General features: G+C 42.0%; 1 protein-coding gene across 8 annotated transcripts in view; it reads right to left on the reverse strand.

Annotated features, from left to right (window-relative positions):
- LOC138855244 (somatostatin receptor type 5-like) overlaps positions 1-23,124 on the reverse strand; it is a 332,516-nt gene that overhangs the window by 50,085 nt on the left and 259,307 nt on the right. For all 8 annotated transcript variants that reach the window (XR_011394436.1, XM_070103591.1, XM_070103592.1 and 5 more), the window contains one exon: positions 2,707-3,640. The gene's annotated coding sequence lies outside the window, so the exon portion shown is untranslated. The remainder of the gene's footprint in view (positions 1-2,706; positions 3,641-23,124) is intronic.

The raw sequence follows: 23,124 nt of genomic DNA on the forward strand, positions 1-23,124 counted from the left end.
AGTAATAGACAGTATGGGATCTGGGGTAGTAATAGACAGTATGGGATCTGGGGGTAGTAATAAACAGTATGGGATCTGGGGGTAGTAATAGACAGTATAGGATTTGGGGGTAGTAATAAACAGTATGGGATCTGGGGGTAGTAACAGACAGTATGGCATGTGAGGGTAGTAATAGACAGTATGGGATGTGGGGGTAGTAATAGACAGTATGGGGTCTGGGGGTAGTAATAGACAGAATGGGATGAAGAAGCAATAATAGAGAGTATGGGATGCAGAAGCAATAATAGACAGTATGGGATATAGAAACAATAATAGACAGTATGGGATGTAGAAGCAATAATAGACAGTATAGAATATATAAGTAATAATAAACAGTATGGGATGTAGATGTAATAATAGACAGTATGGGATGTAGATGTAATAATAGACAGTATGGGATGTAGATGTAATAATAGACAGTATGGGATGTAGATGTAATAACAGACAGTATGGTTTGGAGAATAAAGACAGTATGGGATGTAGATGTAATAATAGACAGTATGGGATGTAGATGTAATAATAGACAGTATGGGATGTAGATGTAATAATAGACAGTATGGGATGTAGATGTAATAATAGACAGTATGGGATGTAGAAGTAATAATAGACAGTATGGGATGTAGATGTAATAATAGACAGTATGGGATGTAGAGGGTAAAAATGACAGTATGGGATGTAGATGTAATAATAGACAGTATGGGATGTAGATGTAATAATAGACAGTATGGGATGTAGAAGTAATAATAGACAGTATGGGATGTAGATGTAATAATAGACAGTATGGGATGAAGTAATAATAGACAGTATGGGATGTAGATGTAATAATAGACAGTATGGGATGAAGTAATAATAGACAGTATGGGATGTAGAAGTAATAATAGACAGTATGGGATGTAGATGTAATAATAGACAGTATGGGATGTAGAAGTAATAATAGACAGTATGGGATGTAGATGTAATAATAGACAGTATGGGATGAAGTAATAATAGACAGTATGGGATGTAGAAGTAATAATAGACAGTATGGGATGTAGATGTAATAATAGACAGTATGGGATGAAGTAATAATAGACAGTATGGGATGTAGATGTAATAATAGACAGTATGGGATGTAGATGTAATAATAGACAGTATGGGATGTAGATGTAATAATAGACAGTATGGGATGTAGATGTAATAATAGACAGTATGGGATGTAGATGTAATAATAGACAGTATGGGATGTAGATGTAATAATAGACAGTATGGGATGTAGATGTAATAATAGACAGTATGGGATGTAATGTAATAATAGACAGTATGGGATGTAATGTAATAATAGACAGTATGGGATGAAGAAGTAATAATAGAATTGGAATGGAAAAAGAATAATAGACAGTATGGGATGTAGATGTAATAATAGACAGTATGGGATGAAGTAATAATAGACAGTATGGGATGAAGAAGTAATAATAGACAGTATGGGATGAAGTAATAATAGACAGTATGGGATGAAGAAGTAATAATAGACAGTATGGGATGAAGAAGTAATAATAGACAGTATGGGATGTAGATGTAATAATAGACAGTATGGGATGTAGATGTAATAATAGACAGTATGGGATGTAGATGTAATAATAGACAGTATGGGATGAAGAAGTAATAATAGACAGTATGGGATGTAGATGTAATAATAGACAGTATGGGATGAAGAAGTAATAATAGACAGTATGGGATGTAGATGTAATAATAGACAGTATGGGATGTAGATGTAATAATAGACAGTATGGGATGAAGAAGTAATAATAGACAGTATGGGATGTAGATGTAATAATAGACAGTATGGGATGTAAATGTAATAATAGACAGTATGGGATGTAGATGTAATAATAGACAGTATGGGATGTAGATGTAATAATAGACAGTATGTGATGTAGATGTAATAATAGACAGTATGGAATGTAGAAGTAATAATAGACAGTATGGGATGTAGATGTAATAATAGACAGTATGGGATGTAGATGTAATAATAGACAGTATGGGATGTAAATGTAATAATAGACAGTATGGGATGTAAATGTAATAATAGACAGTATGGGATGTAGATGTAATAATAGACAGTATGGGATGAAGAAGTAATAATAGACAGTATGTGATGTAGATGTAATAATATACATTAGAGGATCTAGAAATAATCTTGTGAATTTCAAAATAAGATTGAGAAATATAAGAAAATATTTAACATTCAAGTATTCATTAAATTAATATTGGCGTTGTAGTTGTAGTGTGTTGTTCTCAACAACAACAAAAAAAAATAAGAGAATTAAAGAAAAGTTTAAAGATATATTACAAAACTGGCTGTTAGAACTGTGTAATGTAAATTACGAACAGGAATTTTTAAGAGGAAACTACACACATAACAAGAGGATAAAATATTGATAAAAGCACACTTGCATCCCCAGAGCAAAAAAAAAAAAAAAAAGAAAAACTTGTCTAACCCCTTTTCCCCTCTCTACCCTTCCCTCTCTGGTGTGGCTTCCAAGTGCACCATTAATTACTTGAATATTAACACGCAAGTACCCAGAGAAGAATGGACATTATTTATTATCTTAGTAAAGGTAATAAAAGTTCCCTACTGAAGAGCACTCACAGCCCAGCACGACACCTGAGACGCTAATGAGTACGTACCTGGCTAAGGTGAGAATGAGCCTTCCTTAATTCAAACTGCTGCACTCCATAGTTTGAACAGCGAGCTTCACCTGTTGGAACCTAACGCCTCTCTAAGTCGAACCGTTTGCCTCCGTAGTTCGAACCACGGCCTTCTGTAGTTCAAACTGTGAATCTCTGTAGTTCAAACTGTGAATCTCTGTAGCTAAAACTGGGGATCTCTGTAGCTCAAACTGTGAATCTCTGTAGTTCAAACTGTGAATCTCTGTAGCTCAAACTGGGGATCTCTGTAGCTCAAACTGGGAATCTCTGTAGCTCAAATTGTGGATCTCTGTAGCTCAAACTGGGGATCTCTGTAGCTCAAACTGTGAATCTCTGTAGCTCAAACTGGGGATCTCTGTAGCTCAAACTGGGGATCTCTGTAGCTCAAACTGTGAATCTCTGTAGCTCAAACTGTGGATCTCTGTAGCTCAAACTGGGGATCTCTGTAGTTCAAACTGTGAATCTCTGTAGTTCAAACTGTGAATCTCTGTAGCTCAAACTGGGGATCTCTGTAGCTCAAACTGGGAATCTCTGTAGCTCAAACTGGGGATCTCTGTAGTTCAAACTGTGAATCTTTGTAGCTCAAACTGTGGATCTCTGTAGCTCAAACTGTGGATCTCTGTAGTACAAACTGTGAATCTCTTTAGTTCAAACTGGGGATCTCTGTAGCTCAAACTGTGGATTTCTGTAGTTCAAGCTGTGGATCTCTGTAGTTCAAACTGTGGACCTCTGTAGTTCAAGCTGTGGATCTCTGTAGTTCAAGCTGTGGATCTCTGTAGTTCAAGCTGTGGATCTCTGTAGTTCAAGCTGTGGATCTCTGTAGTTCAAGCTGTGGATCTCTGTAGTTCAAGCTGTGGATCTCTGTAGTTCAAGCTGTGGATCTCTGTAGTTCAAGCTGTGGATCTCTGCAGATCTGTAAGAAGAATTAGATAATTTAATATACATGTAATTTACAGAGTAGCTCGCACCACTGTTAAAATAATGATTCATCGCTAAAAATGTTATATATTATACAAGTATTATATTAATATATCACTTGAAACTATGTTATACTACTGCTATACTGACTGATATATGCAATCACTGCGGTATTTAAAGTCATTACGTAAGTTGAAGTCTTCAGAGGGTGTGCACTGGTTTTATTGAAGGACTCTTGATCTAGGGAATTGGAGCTATCCCCGTCTCCTCCCCCTCCCATTTCTTTCATCAAACATTATTTCCTCTTATTCCAAAGATGATGTATGACCCTTATCGGAATAATAATAATAATAAAAATAATAACAATAATAATAAATCTGCAGAGGCTGACAAAAGCCTGACTTGATCTTCGTCGTCGTCTACTCCTCTTTAGTTCCCCTCAACTGTTACACGGTACCCTCCCCCTCAACTGTTACACGGTACCCTCCCCCTCAACTGTTACACGGTACCCTCCCCCTCAACTGTTACACGGTACCCTCCCCCTCAACTCTTACACGGTACCCTCCCCTCAACTCTTACACGGTACCTCCCCTCAACTCTTACACGGGACCTCCTCAACTCTTACACGGTACCCTCCCCCTCAACTCTTACACGTCCTCCCTCAACTGTTACACGGTACCTCCCCTCAACTCTTACACGGTACCCTCCCCCCAACTCTTACACGGTACCCTCCTCAAATCTTACACGGTACCCTCCCCTCAACTCTTACACGGTACCCTCCTCAACTCTTACACGGTACCCTCCCTCAACTCTTACACGGTACCCTCCCCTCAACTCTTACACGGTACCCTCCCTCAACTCTTACACGGTACCTCCCCTCAACTCTTACACGGTACCCTCCCCCAACTCTTACACGGTACCTCCCTCAACTCTTACACGGTACCCTCCCCCTCAACTCTTACACGGTACCCTCCCCCTCAACTCTTACACGGTACCCTCCCCCTCAACTGTTACACGATACCCTCCCCCTCAACTGTTACACGGTACCCTCCCCCCTCAACTGTTACACGGTATCCCTCCCCCTCAACTGTTACACGGTACCCCTCCCCCTCAACTGTTACACGTACCCTCCCCTCAACTCTTACACACGGTACCCTCCCCCTCAACTCTTACACGGGTACCCTCGGCCCCTCCAACTCTTACACGGTACTCTCCCCCTCAACTCTTACACGGTACCCGCCCCCTCAAACTCTTACACGGTACCCTCCCCTCAACTCTTACACGGTACCCTGCCCCTCAACTCTTACACGGTACCCTCCCCCTCAACTATTACACGGTACCCTCCCCCTCAACTCTTACACGGTACCCTCCCCCTCAAACTCTTACACGGTACCCTCCTCAACTGTTACATGGTACCCTCCCCCTCAACTCTTACACGATACCCTCCCCCTCAACTCTTACACGGTACCCTCCCCCTCAACTCTTACACAATACCCTCCCCCTCAACTCTTACACGGTACCCTCCCCCTCAACTGTTACACGGTACCCTCCCCCTCAACTGTTACACGGTACCCTCCCCCTCAACTGTTACACGGTACCCTCCCCCTCAACTGTTACACGATACCCTCCCCCTCAACTCTTACACGGTACCCTCCCCCTCAACTGTTACACGGTACCCTCCCCCTCAACTCTTACACGGTACCCTCCCCCTCAACTCTTACACGGTACCCTCCCCCTCAACTCTTACACGGTACCCTCCTCCTCAACTCTTACACGGTACCCTCCCCCTCAACTCTTACACGGTATCCTCCCCCTCAACTGTTACACGGTACCCTTCCCCTCAACAGTTACACGGTACCCTCCCCCTCAACTCTTACACGGTACCCTCCCCCTCAACTGTTACACGATACCCTCCCCCTCAACTCTTACACGGTACCCTCCCCCTCAACTTTGACTTGGTATATACCAACGCTTTACTTCGACCAACAGTTTGTTATGCCTCACTAAACACTGCACCCACTCAAAACTGCTACTGTGGTTCACTAAGAAAGTCTCCAGTTCTAGCCTCGGGTATTATGCTCACTACAATTTATACAAGCAGCTCGGTAGTTAATCTAGGAAATATTTTAATATCTGTAGAAATTCTTGACTTTATCCGCCACAAAACTCATCTCTCTAAGATTGGATGATATCATCCCCACATAACCCAGGTGGCTCAAAGATAAGGTAATTCTCCGCATCACAATCTGTTATGTAGGCAGGCAGGCAGCTTGAGGTGTTAGAAATTAGTAGTAACTTAGAGTAAGCGGCAGCAGCATAACGTTCGCATACACCGAAACTAAAGATAATACTAAGTTTCATGGTTGATGCCGGAACTGGGAGCGATGCATTACAAGGAGAGAGAGCTAAGGAACTTATCCTAAGAGCACTTGGGTGCACACACGCACACACACACATACATGCAAATCTGCATATCCAAACAAACATCTTCAACAAACATTGCATGAGCATCTTGCTGCGGGAGAAGTGTTTGACCCAGGCACTTGGCACTAAACTGGAGGCCTCCATCAAGGCTTCTTAGCTTCAAGTGTCAAGATCCGTCCACGGGGGCTTTCAAATAGTGTGTGTGTGTGTACTCACCTATTTGTGGTTGCAGGGGTCGAGTCATAGCTTCTGGCCCTGCCTCTTCACTGATCGCTACTAGTCCTCTCTCTCCCTGCTCCATGAGTTTATCATACCTCGTCTTAAAGCTATGTATGGTTCTTGCCTCCACTTGCTAGACTTTTCCACTTCCTGACAACTCTGTGACTGAAGAAATACTTCCTAACATCCCTCTGACTCATCTGAGTCTTGAACTTCCAACTGTGACCCCTTGTTTCTGTGTCCCATCTCTGGAACATCCTCTGTCCACTTTATTCCTCGCAGTATTTTGTATGTCGTTATCATGTGTGTGTGTGCGCGTGTGTGTATGTGTGTGAGACCAAGCCTCAGTTCTTGGTCCACTTTAATACAATTGACTGGCGTTGTTGGCTGCTGTTATCCTCTTGAGTCCTCTTATAAATTCTTAAAACTGTGTATATAGGTTCTTACCACTACCCGACTCATCCAGCTCATTCCCAGTTATCACAAGAAGTGTTTACAAACATTCACATGTGTGAGGGAAAAGTTCAATAGATAGGAGTAGCGATGGAGTATATAGTAACAATAGTTTCATTGCCGGCTACTTGTTAAGGTAGGGTAAGTCCAGCTCTAGCTATTCCCCCCCCCTCCCCTTTTTCCCCCTCCGGGAAAGTGATAGTTTGCTTGCCGGCTACTTGTTAAGGTAAGGTAAGTCTAGCTCCTGCTATTCCAGCCTTTTTTCCCCCACCCGGAAAGTGATAGTTTGATTGCTGGCTGCTTGTTAAGGTAGGGTCAGTCTAGCTCCTGCTATCCCTTCCCCTCCTTCTCCCCTCTCCGGAAAGGTGACGTGTGGGGCTCCCATCCAAACAGTAATCACTAGACTCACAGCTCCCAGCACTACTCTTGGATGACAGATAGGGTCACCTGCCAATCAACAAGTAGAATTGAAGGAGACGGACTAACGTTCTGAGATGTCCCAAATTCTGATCCACTTACCTGTTTGTGTATGCAAGTAGCAGGATATAACCCCTCATCATTGCAGTGGAAAAAAACCTGCTTTCCTGTCATCTGGACGGATTAATCACGGCTATACTGTGAAGAACTAGCCAGTGGGTTGTAACGAACACCTGCGACCCCCCCCACATCATCAGCAGCGGCTACGATTTCAACAACACGCAGTATCACCAACACCAGACACCTAAGTTTTATATATATTAGCGTTGAATTCAGATATCATTTATATTTTTCATTTTTCATTTTCTTTAAGGTAGGATCAATATTTCATATTTAAGTGTTTTATATTTTATATTTTCTAAATAATAAAGTGTTTATGTTTGTCAGTTTTTATTATTTTTCTATTCATTAATTTTCCTGAGGAGGAGCCAGCCTTAGTAATACTGACTGAAGTTGTTACAGGGCTGAGTAAGCCTTCACAATATGACACATCTATCATTCCTCGATGTTGTTCTCTGTATGTCTGATCATAAACTAGGCTTCAAAGTTCACTGCAAACTTACCTATGAACACCATCTTCTCTTCTAACACTACTCACACCATAACATCAAGACTAAACGTGGCATCATCACACTCTTCCTTTTTTATAGGTCGATTTTTTCTTTTAATCTTTCTTATGGGTAGAGTGTTCAGTTGATCAGCTCTGATAGTCTCCTGTGTTCAACTTATCTAGCTAGCTCACCAGACAGGGAAGATTTACAACAACTATCAGCATTAATTACAACAACCACCATCACTATCATCAATACCAAGACCATCACAAACACCATCAGTACCACAACAACCATTACCAACACCACCTTTATTATTAGCAACCAAAACAACAACAGAACCAATAATACAACCAACATTCGACACGGAGTGAACGGAACCATGAACACTAAAACATTGCCAACAATATATTTCCAATTACAAAATTAACTACACATCATAACCTAAAACGTTGTGAACAAAAATACTGAACTAAAACATTAACCAAGAAGTGTTTAGTAAAATACTCTATACTATAACAATGAACATATGTAGTTATTGGGTGTTAAATTACATGGAACATTCCATGCAGAAATTGAGTTCTCTTATAGTGATGGATTTTTCTTCCATAATCCCTGAAGTGAAGGAAATTTATGATTGCAGGTTTCCAATATACGAGGACATTTTACCATCATAAAGCACTAAAAGACGGGTTGCAGAATTTCCTTTGGGAGAAAGTGGTTGTTAGATGAGTAAACGGTAATGATTTATTGGTCAGGAAACCAAGCATGTCCTGACACGGATGTTTCACGGATAATGACCCGTAGCTGGTTAAACATCCGCTGGTTCCTCCCACTTAGGTTTTACACAGCATAAAAAAAACAAAAGTTCGCTACCCAATGCTTATCCTAAAATGATGATACTTTTACGGTTAACCTAAACATAATTATATTTTTAGATAATATATGGGCAAGGCTGCGGTTTTAGCGTAAGAATCATATCAAGGATATACAATGTATGGTATTACAGCGTACACTTGGCACACACACTTGTCTCTTCTGAACCATTAGCTCTGACTTCAAAAGAATAAATTTAGGGGAAGAGAAACTAAATTTATACGATTATTTCCGAGCAGTTTTTTTCCTCTTGATTACCGAGGATGCTGACCTGAAATGTGTAAATAGAACATCTAACAAGTTTCTACACAAAACCCAACTTAATAATAGCAGGAGAGCCAGCATATGTTTTCATGATGTTATCTCTTGCTATCGATGATGAGGTCTGCATGTATCCTGAAGCTCACGAACACAAAAAGTTTGGTCACTAAAATAAAAATCTTAAACCTGTCATATTATTACGATTATTAAATTAATGAAGAAGCGCTAAAGCCGAAGGGAAAATAAAGCAGGCACTGAATGCAACGTTTGGTTCGATATTTTCACGTTTACTGTTATATTCATGGGAAGAAATAACCCCGTTGAAATCCTACAGCGCCTGAGAAATGGTAGGCAGTGATGCAAGAAATGGGAGTGTAGGCGTGTTTGTAGCAAGATCCCTTCACTAGTATACAGGTTATCATCATGCTAAAACTGTGTGAATCTCTATCGCTGTTGAAGATCATAAAACAGTTTTTCTCTTTGGCTGTGTCCTCTAGTCTTATGTGGTGTTGCTGTACCGTCAGAGGTGAGGTGTAGCTTAATGACTCTACCTGTGTGCCTCACCTGTACCTGCATGCTTCACCTGATGAAGCTGCGGGTCATCATTTGACTAAGACCTGCGTGAGGAAACACTTGTCCTATTTCCTGACAAACCTTACCTAACCTAACCTCACCTGATGAGTTCATTTACCTGTGTATCAACATTCAATCACACCTCGACCATGGCCTCAACCAAGACACATTTCACGACCGATCTTGGCCGCTTACACCAGACAGCATGACGTCAAAAGTGTCACATGTGGCTCCCACCCAAGTCTTAACACTACCACCCTCTCTTGGAGCTCATCGTCCCCCAATCTCTACTAAAAACGAATTTAAATATCTGAATATCGCATTATAAAAATAAAAATAAATACAGTATATTGAGAGGGGTCGTGTGTAGAGCCCTCTAGTGAGAAAAGGAAAACTGGGTGCAAACTCGACGTAGTGATGCTCAGATGTCTTGGCCCAGGGCCAGGACCAGGTCGGGTCCTCCTAAATTTATATCGATTATCTTTCCTAAATACATAATAAGGCACTAAAGGCTCTGTACTGATTCATTTAGTATTGAAAGTTATTTTTTTGTGTTGGTGGGAACTAGTGGAGGAGCAGGGCGTGTGGATAAAAGGTTTGGATGATGGAAAGTGGAAGCTAAAAAGGTGCAGACCGGCCACTGCTGCCTCTTACCCCGCCAGGCAACTTTAAGCTCAAACTCTTTCTGGCTGACGCTCTCACCAATATATAATTTGATTATAGACTTGAAATATCATAAAGATTGTTAAGTGACACGTTAATGACCGGCTGAGATTTAGAATAGGGAGTGTTTCCATTTATTAAGTTTATATGGAGGTTAGTTTGTCTAAGCTGTGTTTGCGGCATGTTGGGTCAGGTTGTGTCTTTCTTCCCAAGTTGCTTAAAAGGCAAATTGTGTTCTTGAATATTTATTCTGTTACTTGAGCTTTCTGCATATAAACTGAAGGAATAGATAAAACATTAAGGTAGACACGTGAATTCATGAGCCGAGACTTGATTCCTGTCACCACAACTTAGATGAAAAACTAAGTTATTCCAAAACTAAAGAAAACACAAAAATAAAACAGGTGTAATAAACTAATGAAATGATAACTGTAGCTACGTTAGTTGATACTAGGTATGACAACTGTAGCTACGTTAGTTGATACTAGGTATGACAACTGTAGCTAAGTTAGTTAATACCAGGTATGACAACTGTAGCTAAGTTAGTTGATACTAGGTATGACAACTGTAGCTACGTTAGTTGATACTAGGTATGACAACTGTAGCTACGTTAGTTGATACTAGGTATGACAACTGTAGCTACGTTAGTTGATACTAGGTATGACAACTGTAGCTACGTTAGTTGATACTAGGTATGACAACTGTAGCTACGTTAGTTGATACTAGGTATGACAACTGTAGCTACGTTAGTTGATACTAGGTATGACAACTGTAGCTAAGTTAGTTAATACCAGGTATGACAACTGTAGCTACGTTAGTTGATACTAGGTATGACAACTGTAGCTAAGTTAGTTAATACCAGGTATGACAACTGTAGCTAAGTTAGTTGATACTAGGTATGACAACTGTAGCTACGTTAGTTGATACTAGGTATGACAACTGTAGCTACGTTAGTTGATACTAGGTATGACAACTGTAGCTACGTTAGTTGATACTAGGTATGACAACTGTAGCTACGTTAGTTGATACTAGGTATGACAACTGTAGCTACGTTAGTTGATACTAGGTATGACAACTGTAGCTACGTTAGTTGATACTAGGTATGACAACTGTAGCTAAGTTAGTTGATACCAGGTATGACAACTGTAGCTAAGTTAGTTGATACCAGGTATGACAACTGTAGCTACGTTAGTTGATACTAGGTATGACAACTGTAGCTAAGTTAGTTAATACCAGGTATGACAACTGTAGCTAAGTTAGTTGATACTAGGTATGACAACTGTAGCTACGTTAGTTGATACTAGGTATGACAACTGTAGCTACGTTAGTTGATACTAGGTATGACAACTGTAGCTACGTTAGTTGATACTAGGTATGACAACTGTAGCTACGTTAGTTGATACTAGGTATGACAACTGTAGCTACGTTAGTTGATACTAGGTATGACAACTGTAGCTACGTTAGTTGATACTAGGTATGACAACTGTAGCTACGTTAGTTGATACTAGGTATGACAACTGTAGCTACGTTAGTTGATACTAGGTATGACAACTGTAGCTAAGTTAGTTAATACCAGGTATGACAACTGTAGCTACGTTAGTTGATACTAGGTATGACAACTGTAGCTAAGTTAGTTAATACCAGGTATGACAACTGTAGCTAAGTTAGTTGATACTAGGTATGACAACTGTAGCTAAGTTAGTTAATACCAGGTATGACAACTGTAGCTAAGTTAGTTGATACTAGGTATGACAACTGCGAGGCCTGGTCATGGACCGTTCTGCGGGGGTGTTGACCCTCGGAACCCCCTCCAAGTAACATGGTTGATACTAGGTATATAAGACAACAGGTATATGTAACAACAGTCCCTAACCTGGTTGATACTAGGTATATATGACAACAGTACCTAACATGGTTGATACTAGGTATATATGACAACAGTACCTAACATGGTTGATACTAGGTATATATGACAACAGTACCTAACATGGTTGATACTAGGTATGTATGACAACAGTACCTAACCTGGTTGATACTAGGTATGTATGACAACAGTACCTAACCTGGTTGATACTAGGTATATATGACAACAGTACCTAACCTGGTTGATACTAGGTATGTATGACAACAGTACCTAACCTGGTTGATACTAGGTATGTATGACAACAGTACCTAACCTGGTTGATACTAGGTATGTATGACAACATTACCTAACCTGGTTGATGTTCGGTATATACTAGCTAAGGATAAAGAGATGCAAACATTTTTATGAGCTTAGACCTTGTTCTCTCCTACTTTACATGTGACAGAAAGATAAGAATACGTAAGCAAGGAGACTGAGTTAAGGATGTGTGGTGAGGAGAGATGATTCACTTGACTGTTGTGTCTGCAGGTGGAGGGAAGGCAAGAAGCCTCAGCTTATAATTTCCTGTTTTTTGAAGCGGTTTATCCGTCACCGCTAACAAGTATATATTTCTAAACATTGCTGTGTATGTAGTTCTGATTTAATGATAAACTAGGAATTGTTAAAGTTCATCAAATATCTTTCACTGTCTGTGTGGATCAACCGAGCATTGCTCTGGTTGTTCTTGCTACAATCATATTGTGGATCAACAGAGCATTGCTCTGGTTGTTCTTCCTGCAATCATATTGTGGATCAACAGAGCATTGCTCTGGTTGTTCTTGCTACAATCATATTGTGGATCAACCGAGCATTGCTCTGGTTGTTCTTGCTACAATCATATTGTGGATCAACAGAGCATTGCTCTGGTTGTTCTTGCTACAATCATATTGTGGATCAACAGAGCATTGCTCTGGTTATCCTTGCTACAATCATATTGTGGATCAACAGAGCATTGCTCTGGTTGTTCTTGCTACAATCATATTTGTGTTCTTTAATCCTTACCGACAAACTTCTACCAGTCTCATCTACGTACCCTTCATCACAGTGATCACCTAGTATATCGTAGACCAGTGGTAGATACTGAAGTGGGGGTTGTAGTAGGCTACTGTCTGGTGAGGTCTTTTATGAAGAGGAAGACATGGTTGCCACCTTTATGGGTTCATGGTATATTGTCGGCTGTGTCACTACACTGGAGGATCAAGTACCTCTTCTTGGCGTGATGTTTAGTATGGATTGGGCACTGCGTCTGAAGTCACGGATAACGAAGATTGAGAAGTAAAGACGTGAGAAGGCTTGTGAGATGTACGGACATTTTTCCTAAAAAAAAAAAAAAAGAGACTGTGCGGAGAGCCCTCCCGGAAAACAATCATTACTACCCTCTTCATGTTGTGGTGAAATCCCCACTGGTGGGCTTCTTGCATACTTGGAAAGAGAGGTATATTGCCTGGTGTTCTGCAGAGTGCAACGTCTAAGGAGAGCTGTGTATCATCCTAAAGCTTCAAGGCGAATTTAATGGTAGGTTCAACAGCAATGATTTGATTGAGTTTGAACGTCAAAGTGTTCTGAGTAAATTACCAAAATATTACCAGTGTAATGTCACCATGTTATGTACTAGTGATGATGGAGCAGAATCTCTTAGTCTCAAGTTTATCCATGAAAATATTAAATAACATAGCACTGAGAGGGCTACCCACTGTCATGCCAAATCAACTTAGTGAAGTCACGATGTGGTACTTCACAGAGTTGATTGACCTATACGTCAATTTCAGCTTCAAGTACGAAGAGCTGCTACAAGTAATGATTAGTTCCCCTCCCTTCATTACTAGTCCCCAACACCTCATTACTCATACACCAACACCTACACTCTTCTCTCATTTATCACCGCTTTACCTCTCCCCAAACCTCGTTATTCTGGCTACATCACTCATCCACAATCCCATCCTTGTAAATCCCAGAGAAAAATGAAGAGAGAAAGAGAGAGAGAGAGAGAAGTTGGCACTGACTCACCTCTGGTGTATCTTCTCATACGCGAAAAAAAAGCTAATTAGAGTGGAGGGAAGAGACGTAGGCGTGACAAAACGAAGACTAAAGTGAATATGAGCGAGTGCGTGAATATGAGCGACTGTGTGAATATAAGCAATTACATGAATATAAGCGAGTGTACAAATATAAGCGTGTGAATGTGACAGAGTATTCACCCTGGAGGGTGAAACATCTCCTTAATATAGGTCTTAATAATGTCCTAATACCATTCTCGTGTCTTACACACAGGCGGCGTTTAACACCATTTATACAACCAGTAATGTTTGAAGAGTACACAAAAGCTCTGAGAAATACTCATATAGACTTTCTTGTATTTGAACAGCATTAAACATTACTCACAGTGATGACCGAGATAGAGATAAAATAACCCATCATTCAGATTACATCTAAAAACAATATGGTGTTTAATTAGTATGTTACATTTATTAGGTGTGCATCACACAACCACATTTCGCAATCCTTGCAGAATCAGCTGAAGCCCAGTAATTATTGCTGTATAGATGTCGGAGCCCTACGACTATACTTCGAGTATAGTTATAAATATTAACCAATCAGTGCGAGTTACTGACTTCCAGACGACCTGCCCTGACACCTACACTCTCATCTGCAGGACACTGTCTCACTAGCTCTGGTTGATTACGGTAATAAGCGAACTCATTTTTGCTCTCTATCTTATTATGATACTTACTAGTACAATATCTGCCTACTTTCTTGCTCTGTTGCACACTGTAAATATTGGTGTTGAGAATATAGGGGTACTCAAAGCTATCGTTGGTGTCTTTATTATTCCTTGGTAGTTCCTTTACTAGTGACTTGTCTTGCGAGTTAGCGAGAATCCTGGAGTAGCTAGTCCTTTGTTTCAGTGTCTTGGTGCTGCAAACCAGAGAGAAGAAATGTCTGTTGCATCCTAACCATATGACACCGGGAGGGACGAGGCATATCGAAATATCTCATAATACCTTCTGCCCATGATCGCCTAGCAGTAAATAGGAATTTGTTAGTTAGTCGACTACTGTGGGTGGCATTCTATGAGACACCAACTACTAATGACAAAGAAGAGAGAGCCTCTCCAGCATGACCGCGTGTTTAAAAACAAAAAGTATCACACATTACAATAAAATAAACCTTATCGTTGATAAGAATAAATGGTGAAATGAAGGCACCAAGGTTAGTCTTTGTTGCACTCATTACTCACCACTGCCTCTTATTTTAGGAAAACAATTCTTCCATATAAACTCACCAGTTTCTCCAAATATATTTTCATAAATGTCCTCATGTAAATTCGTATCACATTACCGAAACAGGATCAACCAAAAGGTTCCCATAAATAATTGTGACCATTTCTGTTCATTCTGCTTGCAGCATTTTCGTTATTAAATTTCCATTAAGCTAATTTATGACTCTTATCGTTCAAACAGCAATATATTACACCAGCCATGGTCAACACTTCACCAATTTATGGAATTAGCTTCCATATTATCAGAGGTTCACGTACTCGCTTCCCAAAACTTGCTGTCAAGTGTATGAATTACAGTTCATGAAATATAAACCTGTGTACAAGTGATGTAAGTACGATAAATAAAATATTAGGCCATTTATCCAGACCTTTTGCCCTCCAGGGCAATGGGGGTGGGGGAGGGAGGGTTATCACTGACGAGCAAGTGATGCTTTCAAGAATCAGACACTTGTGCAACATTTTGGAATCGTTTCGCCAGCCAGTGACCTCTTCGATCCATTACATAGAATAACAGAGGTAAATGAGGAAGAGTATGAGGTAACCAGTCAATCAACCAGAAGTCGATGTTCAGTCCATCAGTCTTGAGAAATGTACAGCACATGTGCGGAGAAGCTGCCTTTATACATAAGAACATAAGAAAGAACACTGCAACAGGCCTACTGACCCATGCGGAGCAGGTCTATGTCCCCCCCCCGGATTAGCCCAATGACCCACGCAGTCTGGTCACCTCCACTCAAGGATGGAGCACAACACCAGACCCAGAAGCACAAGCCAGTCAGATCCAACTCACACCCACCCACACCCACTCATGTATTTATCTAACTTATTTTTAAAACTACACAACGTTTTAGCCTCTATAACTGTACTCGGGAGTTTGCTCCACTGACCCACAACTCTATTACCAAACCAGTGCTTTCCTATATCCTTCCTGAATCTGAATTTTTCCAACTTGAAACTATTGCTGCGAGTCCTGTCTTGGCTGGAAATTTTCAGTCTGTGTCGTCAGTGGTGTTAAGGTGGGTAGAAATAGTCTGTGTCGTCAGTGGTGTTAAGGTGGGTAGTAGTTGTGCCGTCAGTGGTCTGAAGGTGGGTAGAAGTAGTCTGTGTCGTCAGTGGTGTTAAGGTGGGTAGAAGTAGTCTGTGTCGTCAGTGGTGTTAAGGTGGGTAGAAGTAGTTGTGCCGTCAGTGGTCTGAAGGTGGGTAGAAGTAGTCTGTGTTGTCAGTGGTGTTAAGGTGGGTAGAAGTAGTCTGTGTCGTCAGTGGTGTTAAGGTGGGTAGAAATAGTCTGTGTCGTCAGTGGTGTTAAGGTGGGTAGAAGTAGTCTGTGTCGTCAGTGGTGTTAAGGTGGGTAGAAGTAGTTTGTTTCGTCAGTGGTGTTAAGGTGGGTAGAAGTAGTCTGTGTCGTCAGTGGTGTTAAGGTGGGTAGAAGTAGTCTGTTTCGTCAGTGGTGTTAAGGTGGGTAGAAGTAGTTTGTTTCGTCAGTGGTGTTAAGGTGGGTAGAAGTAGTCTGTGTCGTCAGTGGTGTTAAGGTGGGTAGAAGTAGTCTGTGTCGTCAGTGGTGTTAAGGTGGGTAGAAATAGTCTGTGTCGTCAGTGGTGTTAAGGTGGGTAGAAGTAGTCTGTTTCGTCAGTGGTGTTAAGGTGGGTAGAAGTAGTCTGTGTCGTCAGTGGTGTTAAGGTGGGTAGAAGTAGTCTGTTTCGTCAGTGGTGTTAAGGTGGGTAGAAGTAGTCTATGGTTCTCTCGCTTCAAAAAATAATCCTGTTTCACTTAGTGAAATTTTACGGTTGAATTAACATAAGTGGAAGAGTGAGGATGAATTTGAGAAGAAATAGAAGATTTGTGAGAAGAGGAATAAATAATAGTGGGGACCAGAAAGAGAAGTTTTGAGATAAGCGGATGGGAATGGAAACATGGAGAAGGAAGTAAATCAAGAACTGGGATGGCTAGCGAAGAGTACAGAGAGATTGTTGGATATGGGACGGGGAGAAAGAAAGAAGACAATAGGAATGGAGGGAGATAAATGAGATGGGAAAGCAAGCTGAATAGACCGATAAAGCAACAGCGAAGAGAGAAATGAACAAAGAATTACTCTTGGGTGTGTCAATGAAAGGGACAAGAGATGATACATTCAGGAAGAGAAATAGTAGATAGGTAGGAAGGTAAGCAGTGAAACACGCAGACACGCTGTCAGGTACGAGAAAGGTGAACAGATTAGAAATAAAAGATGCGCTCTCAGCAATAATGAACAAAACACACTTTGTAGAACACACATTTGAACATTAAAATGGTATAAAATACCGACAGGTTGTTAGGTATGACACATATGCAACAGTTAGGTATCTTTATTTCGAAACGTTTCGCCTACACAGTAGGCTTCTTCAGTCGAGTACAGAAAAGTTGACAGAAGCAGAAGATACTTGAAGACGATGTAATCAGTCCATCACCCTAAAAGTTTTGAGGTGGTCAGTCCCTCAGTCTGGAGAAGAGCATTGTTCCATAGTCTGAAACATTATGGAGTTGAAGTGACAGGATGGAGCCATATTGTTTCATACCATGGAACAATGCTCTTCTCCAGACTGAGGGACTGACCACCTCAAAACTTTTAGGGTGATGGACTGATTACATCGTCTTCAAGTATCTTCTGCGTCTGTCAACTTTTCTGTACTCGACTGAAGAAGCCTACTGTGTAGGCGAAACGTTTCGAAATAAAGATACCTAACTGTTGCATATGTGTCTTACCTAACAGAACACACTTTTATTTGGACAACGTTTCAATCTGCTTAAATCTTTTTACATATACAGTAAAACAAAAACTTTTGATTAAAAATTTCCCCCAAACATGCTGACGGCTGTATCTACAAGATTCCTTGTAGAAAATGTGATAAGTATATTAGGGTCAACCTGGGAAAAGCTTTGAACTTAGATTACACAACATAAATATAGCATTATTACTGGACAAGACTGTAATGCTCTGTTTATTCCGGCGAGAGATTTTAAACCATCCAATTGATTTTCAAAAAGCCGAGAAAGTTGTATTAAGCAGATCTATGGTTGAGAGAAGTATAATTTAATCCAGCTTCATAAAAAATAGTTTTGAATTTGATATGAATACTGGTTTAGGATCATACAAATTAGATTTATTTAAAATTAATAAAATTTGGCAAGAATTTAAGCTATGTTTGACAAATAAGAATTATAAACTTGGGGTACAATATAAGCTATATGTGACAGGTCCTTGACCATCTCGCCCGCATCATCATAAGGGAAACGGTGAGGTGTTATACGTTCACCACGAGGTGGAATCTCGGACTTATATGCCTTCTACTGTTCTATTATTTTTAGTTCCTTGACAATGTGAGAAATAACGAAAGCGCTTGGAAGTTTATTATTTTTCCATTATATATATATATATATATATATATATATATATATATATATATATATATATATATATATATATATATATATATATAACAACACTGCGCTAGCCAAGGATTCGAACCCATGTTGTACTGGCCTGCCTCATGGTAAGCGAGAACTACATGACGCTTTAAACCACAGGACCACCCAACCCTACAAGAATGGCGCAGCCAGCAATGCTAGCTGTTGGGCCGCCATCCGAGGGCATACGGAGGTGTGGGAGCTTTTAAGCTAATTTCATTCTCATCCGTGTTTAGTGTACTAGCCTCACGAACAGCATTTATATATTATAGTAACCACGAACGAGTGGTATTGATCAATAAGAACACTGCGCTAGCCAAGGATTCGCTAGCCAAGGTAAAAGAACAATAAAAGCATTCAGCATTTTCTGCAATTTCCCGGAATCAGAACTTGAAAACAATAACAGATTCCCTCAGGACTAGGAAGTCGCTTGTGCAGCGTGCAACCTGACTACTGACAGGTTGTCAGGTTGCAACACCACAATCAACAGCGCGTGGGAAAGCATGTGTGTTTTGTATACTCAATCTTAAGAGCAACTCTTTTTCTCACTGGGATAACAGAATAAACATTAAAACTATATAGAGGAGTTTTGAGGTTCAAGAGGTGAGGGGCAGAGTGGATGGTTGATTAAGTATCTACCATTCTTGTACTACTACTACTACTACTACTACTACTACCACCACCTCTTCCTGCCTATATATAGCCATCCTGCTCCACTTCTGGTTAGTGTGACTTTGTAAATGGTCCAAGTCGGACCGAAACGTCGTCGTAAGCTTCTCTCTTTTATGTGCGGGTTATTTGTGTATCGTTCCAGTCACGGTATTGTGCCTTTTTTTGTTATTAAGTATACAGATGGAGTAGTGGGTGGGCTGGTTAGTGGGTAGGTGGGCGGATTGTTAGTAGGTGGGTGGGTGGACTGGTTAGTGGGCAGGTGGGTGGGTGGGTGATGGGCTGGTTTGTGCGTAGGTGAGATGGTTAGTGTAGGTGGGTGGGCTGGTTAGTGGGTAGGTGAGTGGCTGGTTAGTGGGTGGGTGTGCTGGTTAGTGAGTAGGTGGGTGGGCCGATTAGTGGGTAGATGAGTGGGCTGTTTAGTGGGTAAGTGGGTAGGTGGGTGGGCTGGTTTGTGGGTGCGTGAGTTGGTTAAGTGTAGGTGGGTGGGCTGGTTAGTAGGTAGGTGAGTGGGCTGGTTAGTGGGTCGCTGGGTGGGCTGGTTAGTGGGTAGGTGGATGGGCTGGTTAGTAGTTGGGTGGGTGCGCTGGTTTGTTCTGGCTTGTGGGTGGGTGACTTGGTTAGTGTGTAGGTGGGTGGGCTAGTTAGTGGGTAGGTGAGTGGGCTGGTTAGTGGGTGGCTGGGTGGACTGGTTAGTGGGTAGGTGGGTGGGCTGGTTAGTAGGTGCGTGGGTGGGCTGGTTTGTTCTGGTTTGTGGGTGGGTGAGTTGGTTAGTGTGTAGGTGGGTGGGCTGGTTAGTGGGTAGGTGAGAGGGCTGGTTAGTGGGTGGCTGGGTGGGCTGGTTAGTGAGTAGGTGGGTGGGTGGGCCGGTTAGTAGGTGGGTGGGTGGGCTGGTTTCTGGGTAGATGAGTTGGTTAGTGTGTAGGTGGGTGGGCTGGTTAGTGGGCAGGTGAGCGGGCTGGTCAGTGGGTAGGTGGGCTGGTTAGTGGGTAGGTGGGTGGGTTGGTTAGTGGGTGAGCTGGTTAGTGGGTAGGTGGGTGGGCTGGTTAGTGGGTAGGTGGGTGGGCTGGTTAGTGGGTAGGTGGGTGGGCTGGTTAGTGGGTAGGTGGGTGGGCAGGTTTGTTCTGGTTTGTGGGTGCGTGAGTTGGTTAGTGTAGGTGGGTGGGCTGGTTAGTGGGTAGGTGAGTGGGCCGGTTAGTGGGTGGCTGGATGGGCCGGTTGGTGGGTAGGTGGGTGGGCTGGTTAGTAGGTGGGTGAGTGACCTGGTTAGTGGGTAGTGGGCTGGTTAGTGGGTTGGTGGGTGGGATGGTTAGTGGGTATTTGGGTGGGCTGATCAGTGGGTATTTGGGTGGGCTCATTAGTGGGTAGGTGGGTGGGCTGGTTAGTGGGTGGCTGGGTGGGCTGGTTAGTAAGTAGGTGGGTGGGTGGGCCGGTTAGTCGGTGGGTGGGTGGGCTGGTTTCTGGGTAGATGAGTTGGTTAGTGTGTAGGTGGGTGGGCTGGTTAGTGGGCAGGTGAGCGGGCTGGTTAGTGGGTAGGTGGCCTGGTTAGTGGGTAGGTGGGTGGGTAGGTGGCCTGGTTAGTGGGTAGGTGGGTGGGTTGGTTAGTGGGTGGGCTGGTTAGTGGGTTGGTGGGTGGGCTGGTTAGTGGGTAGGTGGGTGGGCAGGTTTGTTCTGGTTTGTGGGTGCGTGAGTTGGTTAGTGTAGGTGGGTGGTCTGGTTAGTGGGTGGGTGGGTGGTCTGGTTAGTGGGTAGGTGGGTGAGCTGGTTAGTGGGTAGGCAGGTGGTCTGGTTAGTGGGTGGGTGGGTGGTCTGGTTAGTGGGTGGGTGGTCTGGTTAGTGGGTGGGTGGGTGGTCTGGTTAGTGAGTGGGTGGGTGGTCTGGTTAGTGAGTGGGTGGTCTGGTTAGTGGGTGGGTGGATGGATGGTCTGGTTAGTGGGTGGGTGGGTGGTCTGGTTAGTGAGTGGGTGGTCTGGTTAGTGGGTGGGTGGATGGATGGTCTGGTTAGTGGGTAGGCGAGTGTAATAATAGGGTATATGTATATGTGTATATATATATATATATATATATATATATATATATATATATATATATATATATATATATATATAAAAGAGTATTTCGGAATGAGAGGTTTTCCTACAGTGATGTCTGTGGTATCATTATATCAGTGACATAACTTCCACCTAGGATTATATTTGCTTTTATAAAGTGGTTACATCGATTATTTGTTACAAGAAATGCATATGTGTTACGTGGATTACATGTGTTGCATGGATTACACAATCAAGTTTGACCCAAAGGTAGGACAGGACAAACATGAGTCTCTCACCGCCCTGAAGGACCCTCCCTAAACACGATACTCGTTTAAAGCCTGTCTACTACACCAGGGTCATGTCACCAGTACACCACCAGTCAAGGGAACTTTAATGTCAAATGGAGAGAGTGCAGTAAAGCCTCACCATATATACAATGAGATACATACCCATCACTGTACATATAATGACAAACACACACCTCGGAGTATATACTGATACATACAAATTTCAGAGTATATGACATACGCCTTTGAAAGTATGTAATGACACACTTTTTAGAGTATATAATGACATACCTTTCAGAGTATATAATGACACACACCTCTCAGAGTATATACGGACGCACACACACGACGTTATCATGTCTGAACTAATGAAGGTAAGGGTATCCTCACTAGGATGATAATAGAGATACTCTGACTTGAGATATAACATGGTAAACTCTATGGCCTCAGTTCTTCTCATTTCAATAACATCTCTGCATCTGAGTAGAAGTTCCAAGTGTAACTTGTGTTTATTGAGTCAGCTACATTTTTAAGGATCAACTGTAAATATTACAGTAAGGTCATCGATTATGAGTAGGTACAGGTGTTAGGAGCTTAACACCAGTACTATGAGTACGTACAGGTGTTAGGAGCTTAACACCAGCACTATGAGTACGTACAGGTGTTAGCTTAACACCAGTACTATGAGTACGTACAGGTGTTAGCTTAACACCAGCACTATCAGTAGGTACAGGTGTTAGGAGCTTAACACCAGCACTATCAGTAGAAGAAGGTGTTTGGAGCTTAACACCAGCACTATCAGTAGGTGCAGGTGTTAGGAGCTCAACACCAGCACTATCAGTAGGTGCAGGTGTTAGGAGCTTAACAGCAGCACTATGGAGGGTACTGTTATAATGAATGTATATATATAATATATAGTGTTTGTATTATGGGAAAAACAGTCCATAAAAACAGTGGTTAAGTGGACGCGTATTGAACAGCAGGAGCAAGTGTATGACACTGCCAGCTGAGGTGCAGGTGGCTGAGGTGCAGGTGGCTGAGGTGCAGGTGGATGAGTGACGAGGCAGGAGCAAGTGTATGACACTGCCAGCTGAGGTGCAGGTGGCTGAGTGACGAGGCAGGTGCAAGTGTATGACACTGCCAGCTGAAGTGCAGGTGGCTGAGGTGCAGGTGGCTGAGTGACGAGGCAGGTGCAAGTGTATGACACTGCCAGCTGAGGTGCAGGTGGCTGAGTGACGAGGCAGGAGCAAGTGTATGACACTGCCAGCTGAGGTACAGGTGGCTGAGTGACGAGGCAGGTGCAAGTGTATGACACTGCCAGCTGAAGTACAGGTGGCTGAGTGACGAGGCAGGTGCAAGTGTCTGACAC

Source organism: Cherax quadricarinatus, chromosome 86, assembly GCF_038502225.1.
Source record: "Cherax quadricarinatus isolate ZL_2023a chromosome 86, ASM3850222v1, whole genome shotgun sequence".
NCBI classification, from domain to species: Eukaryota; Metazoa; Arthropoda; class Malacostraca; order Decapoda; family Parastacidae; genus Cherax; species Cherax quadricarinatus.